Source organism: Lonchura striata, chromosome 7, assembly GCF_050655825.1.
Source record: "Lonchura striata isolate lonStrDom1 chromosome 7, ASM5065582v1, whole genome shotgun sequence".
In the NCBI taxonomy this organism is placed as follows: domain Eukaryota; kingdom Metazoa; phylum Chordata; class Aves; order Passeriformes; family Estrildidae; genus Lonchura; species Lonchura striata.
The window spans coordinates 28,821,343-28,826,958 of record NC_140709.1 but is presented as its reverse complement, the minus strand read 5'-3'; the positions used below and the strand labels follow the sequence as shown (position 1 = coordinate 28,826,958).

The window sequence follows — 5,616 nt, the reverse complement described above, 5'->3', positions numbered from 1 at the left end:
AAATACCAACAAACCAAATTAGCACAGGCAAACAACAGCTAAGGCTTGCTTCTAGTGCAAATTAAATGCTCTTCTTTAGTTTTTGGGTTGTTTTTTTTTCCCCTGAAATATGACTTACAGATGCTCCATTTGCAGGCCATATCTCAATTGCATTACTCTGATGTTCTGGCTTTACTGCATATTTTTAAACATGAAGGTGACAGCCCAATGGCATTCCTGTAAAATGTTTATTTAAATTATTGTTTTGCATCCATTTCTTTAATTATTTTTGTTGCCTATTTCTTTATTTAAAATAGACATTCAAATGAACAGTCCTGAAAGATCACTTTGTTCAGAAGGACACTACCAACACTGCAGAAATATCTGCAGTATAATTACATTGTCAATGTATTTTAAATTTTGCAGTTAATTGCAGTTTATCTTCACAGAAAAATAGTCTAGATAAAAATAATTGTCAGATATAATCAGAGAATCTACTTAAGTATCTTGCTCAAATGTGGTAAATCTTTGTTTAGGGCTTGGTTTAGACTAAGGAAGTGAAGCAAGTAAGATCCTTGCACTGGATAAGCATTCCAGCTTTTATCCTCCAGCTCACCAGCACTGGTTGTTTCTATTTCTCAGACTTTCCTGCATAAACTGCTACTTATATTGGATGTGTAGCACTTTAGTGACATGCGCAAATTACATATCCTTCTCCTTTTCCCATTGTACAGAATCCCAGCTTTGTGATGCAGGACAAGGCTTTTGTCTGGTTTGGGATCAATCACTGAGACTCTTTTGCTATAAAGTGACTGGAATTATTCATTAATCTTCCAGACCAGCAGTTTTGTCTTTCATGAAGCAAAATTGATTTCCTTATCTGAGCTTGTGAAGAAGTGGGATGTGCACCTTTCTTGATTTATAGCTCAGGATGGACAGTAAGCTGCTGCCTTGAAAGCAGCAGTTTTTGAGACTCCAGAACTGACAGGTCTCAGTGCAGCATTCTGATATTTACTCATGGGTGGGCTGCATATTGCACTAGATAGCACTATGAAAAGAGGATATTTAAATGTGGAGAGAATAAATCCTTGGGGAGCACTAGCTTTTCTACAGATTTGCTTTATTCATTCTCTTCTGGAGAGCTTCACAACACTTTATAGTGCACAACAAATCTCTTTGGTTGCAAGAGGGGCAGATTTATTCCACCATGTCTGAATCACCTGGGAGAAATAGAAGCAACTTTGAGTTGAATTACTGAGTAATTGACAGCTTCTTTTTCAAGGACGAGCAGACCCAGGAATAGATAGCATTTCCATCAGAATCTTGCCTAGTTTCTGCCCAGATGGTAGCAAGAAGCATTAGAAATCTGATTAATATCCTGTGGTGGATTTTACCAGCACCCTGGTTACTGGCCTTTCAAACACTCCAGACCTTTTGACAACCTTCTGTTCATAATATTAATACAGTTATACCTCATATCCCTTTGAGGCACTACAAAAAGGGATCAAATCATGGTTCTCCTCTTTGATTGAACTGAAGATCTGTGGCATTTTCCTATTTGGAAGCTAACATTTCAGGAGCTATATTGTTTCCCATTCCTTTCCAATGTAGTCTGGGAATGACTGTGCAGTCTTTACGCAGTCACAAACACAGATTCTTGAATCAAAGCCTGAAAAAGAGGTTCTGTATTACTTTGGATTTAGACTTTAACTTTTTATCCACAATCTACTTTGCAGTAAAAATGCAAATCATTTAAGCCTAGAGTATAATTAGAGTTCCAGACCTAGATACCAGTTCCCTATGGCTGCTGACTGATTTCTTATTTCATCCATTTTTCTTTCCACTGAGAAGATACCAAAAGTACTCCATTAATGTGGTATGGACAGAAACAGATAAATCAGCTTTGTATACCACAGCTATTCCCTGGTCTCCAAAATAATTGCTTTGAAAGCCATTTTTCTTACTGTTTGCCCCTACATTCAGAACTGTCTGCATTAAAAACAAGGCTTTGCATCTTGATATTACTATTGCAGGGTATAATCTCTGCTACAGTAAAGTTTACCAGTCACTGTCTGTGCAAAGATCCTTTTTGCAGGTTTTCTCTACATGGTTAGTTAGAAGAAGTCATAGGGAGTGTAATTGCATGAGTCTTGGTACCAATAAGCAGAGCAAGGAATATGTGCCACTAATGACAAAGTATCAAACCCCGAAAAGAGCAAAAACTTAACACAGACCTTTGATGGTTCTAAATTCTATTCCTCATTTAAATTACATTGTCCTTTATCCCTTATGAACACTAGTGATTACAGCGAGATAAACGTTTCACAGAGATATTACCCAGCAGGTGGTGTCACAGGCTATGACTGTTTCCAGCAGCTGGAATAAATATCTGAAATGTAAGTCAGACACTGGAAAACTAAAAGCTTCAAAAGTGGGTTCTAACACAGCTTGGAATCGCAGCACTGGGATCTCTGACCCACAGCCATTGCAATTTGGGATCCCCTGACAAGTGGTTCTATAATTTCTGGTAGCATCAGCAGGACTTAGCTAAGCATGCAGGGAAGGAGTCTGAAATAAATACTCTTCGTGCTCAACACAGCCAGGATATGAAGGTCACCTCGGGGAAGAAGAAATCAATGTATGCCAAGGACAAAGGGCCAACACACAATATAACATACTATTATCCCAACCCACAGTGCTGTACACAGCTTATGTCAACAAATGCTCAGAGAAACAAGAGAGATGGAGTGAAATCCCTTATCACAGTTGCTTGGAAAAAAAAAAAAAAACTGGAAACAACTGCATTCCACCAGGGAAAAATCTCAATCTCCTATGAAATGGCTGACAACTGATCTGTCTTAGACCAGGGCGCAGGAGGAGAACCACAAACAGATTTAACTTTTTACAGTCCATATTTACCTATCTCTTTGATAATTGTTATTTATCTCAATCTTATTATCACAAAATCTACTATGTGTAGTTTTTAAAGTTATAAGCTGGTGGTGTGCTAAGTGGAGTTTGAAGGATTTACTAAAACCCCGTAAATGAAGAAGACCTGAACATCATGGGGTTATAATCTGGATTACATTTTATCTTCACTTACCACATTCTTAACTGACTTTTAAATTATGGTAGGACTGGCTGCAGACTTGGCCCCTGCAGGATACACAAGGTACACAGCACATGAGGCATGAACTCATTCAGCTCTGCAGATAGAGAAAGGCTGAAGGAATTGTGCCATTTCAAAGGCATTGCCCAAATTCCTCTGGGGGAGAACCACATGGCTAATGAACCACACCAAGATTTCAGAGTGTTAACTGCTTAATCTCAAAAAATCATGACTTGGTCATCAGTTCTTCAGGGTGAATGAGAAAGGTGCTTTTGGCAGTACTTCTGAACAAAAGAACAGATCCGTTGAGAAAATATGACTTTGGTACTTCCCATTTGCTTTGTCAGTCTAACGAAATCAAGATAAAATGAGGTTTTAAATATCATTTCTATGGGGCTAAAGTGGAAGGTCTTTATTGTCCAAATGCCAGCCTTGAAAGTGAAGGGAAATCCAACTAAGAGTGCAAGGTAAATTTCTGCACAGAAAAAAATCAATGAGCTATGGCAGTTGTCTGAAAACTTTATTAGTTCAATGAATCACATTTATATAGACACTAATAATTATAATGTAAATAAGGCAGTCAGAGTAATGTAAAATAGTCCATCATATAATCCTCAGTATGTCAATGTTATTACCACAGTGTTACAATTACTGAAGTTTAATAGAGGAATGTAAGACACACATAGAAAGTAATTGAGATAAAAGAGCACAGTAAAATGGTAGAGTACTGCAGAGAGTGATGAGCCACACTTATTAATTTCAGCAATTACAAACCTACAGAGCAAGTTCTACTTCTCTTATCCCAATGAATGATTGTGTTAAAGCCAATAGTCCACACTCCAAATGGAATTCCCCTACTTCATAAAACTGGAAGGTTTGTTAAACATCTCACCTGGATTTTCTGCAATGCTGTGATGCTTTTACTTGAGTGTTTCTTCTGCAGCATTATTTGCAGAGCAGGAAATTCCTTGAAGTGCTGTAAGTTGTCTCTGCACTTTGAAGTGTCTGTCATGAGTGTGGCAGACATGCCATCAGCCTGCCTCAAAGCTAAGGACCTCCAAAGTTTTTTACAGTAAATAAAACAGTTCTTTTTTGTGTTCCCTTTACTCTAAAAATACCTCTCCTTTACCAACCCTGAAGTTAGGTCATGTGTTCCTGCCCTTTTGAGTAGTTTCTTCAAAGGAAGGTAAAAAATTGACTGGCTGTCAAAACAGCATTAAAATAGAAGAAAAGAGAAAAAAAAAATAAAATAATCCAGTAAGATACAGTAGTGTTCAAACTTCTACATGGCAAGGAGAAAAGGTAGAGCAGAGGTTTTGCATAACTGTCATTATAAGGAACAAGTCAAATCCTGAGAAATACTAAAATTCTAGCCAGAAATTCAGCCTGGTGGCACCTTGGCATGATTTACATCAGACATTTCCTGAAGAATTTCTATTGGAGAGGGACAGGGAGAGGCTCTGTGTCTAAGGACTACCTGACCCAGTTGGCTTTGGAAGTCAGCTGGATGAGATTTTATGATTAATCAGAAAATGCACAAAATGAAGTGTTGATATGGTAGGATATTGAGCAAAAACCTTGCTGAGCTCCTCCTTACTGAGCTCACACATTCTGAGAGCTCTCCCTCTTGTACAGGTGCCTATGACTTGTCTAACAGCCCCACAAAAACTTTCTGACCTTATTACACTACTGGTTTGTGATTAGTTACCTGGTCTTAAAATAGTATGAAAAATTAGGGTGATCTAATTTTCCACACAGCCACAACATACAGCAATTAGTTCTTGTGTTCCCAAAACAATATTTCCTCCTGCTAGTTGCACAGGTGTTCTTTCTGTGGCTTCTTTTTCACACCATCTTCCTTAACCCCAGAGCACTGCAGAGGATTCACAGCCTGACTGACTGCTCCATGGAGCAGCAAAAATCTGAAAAGAAAGCATAAGATTTAGTGTCTCAGCTAGGGCTCAAGGGAAAAAATAAATATGCAGGTATCCTGAGATGCTTCAATGCTTTTAATGAATGAAATTGTGCTGTCAATGAAATGCTTTCAAAGAGACAAGGAAACCATTTTTTAAATGTTCGCAAGTTCAATTTAGTAATTAATACTTTGCATAAATATTACTAAAGGAACAGTTTAAGCTGGGTGAGGCCAAAAATACCCCTTCTGAATTGGAATTTTCACAAGCAATTGGAAGAACAATTAAAAAGGATTATGTGCAAGTGATAACAGTTTGAGAATTCATTGAAGTAGAACCTCAACATCTTTTGATTTGAAGAACTTCAGTATTTCATTTAATGACTTTTGCAGCATTCTTAGGATTTAGAGTTTGAAACCTTTAGACTCTGGGAAAGATCAAAGTCTTGTGCCTGCTAAACAGTATCACCTATGAGTCTGAATAGAAGGAAAAAATATGTAAAGCTGGGAGAGGCAATTATTGCTGGGACATATGTATGTGTTTTCCTGCCACTGTAGGAATGCACAGATTATCAGTCTGGGTCACTTTGTCTCTGGAAGAAATTCAAGAATTCAC

At 37.9% G+C, this 5,616-nt stretch overlaps 1 long non-coding RNA gene across 2 annotated transcripts in view; it reads right to left on the bottom strand.

The window, feature by feature from the left end:
- Window positions 1-3,591: 3,591 nt before the first annotated feature.
- LOC146766925 (uncharacterized) overlaps window positions 3,592-5,616 on the bottom strand; it is a 49,983-nt gene continuing 47,958 nt past the window's right edge. For both annotated transcript variants that reach the window (XR_014956765.1, XR_014956766.1), the window contains exon 2: window positions 3,592-5,010. This is a non-coding gene — a long non-coding RNA (uncharacterized LOC146766925). The remainder of the gene's footprint in view (window positions 5,011-5,616) is intronic.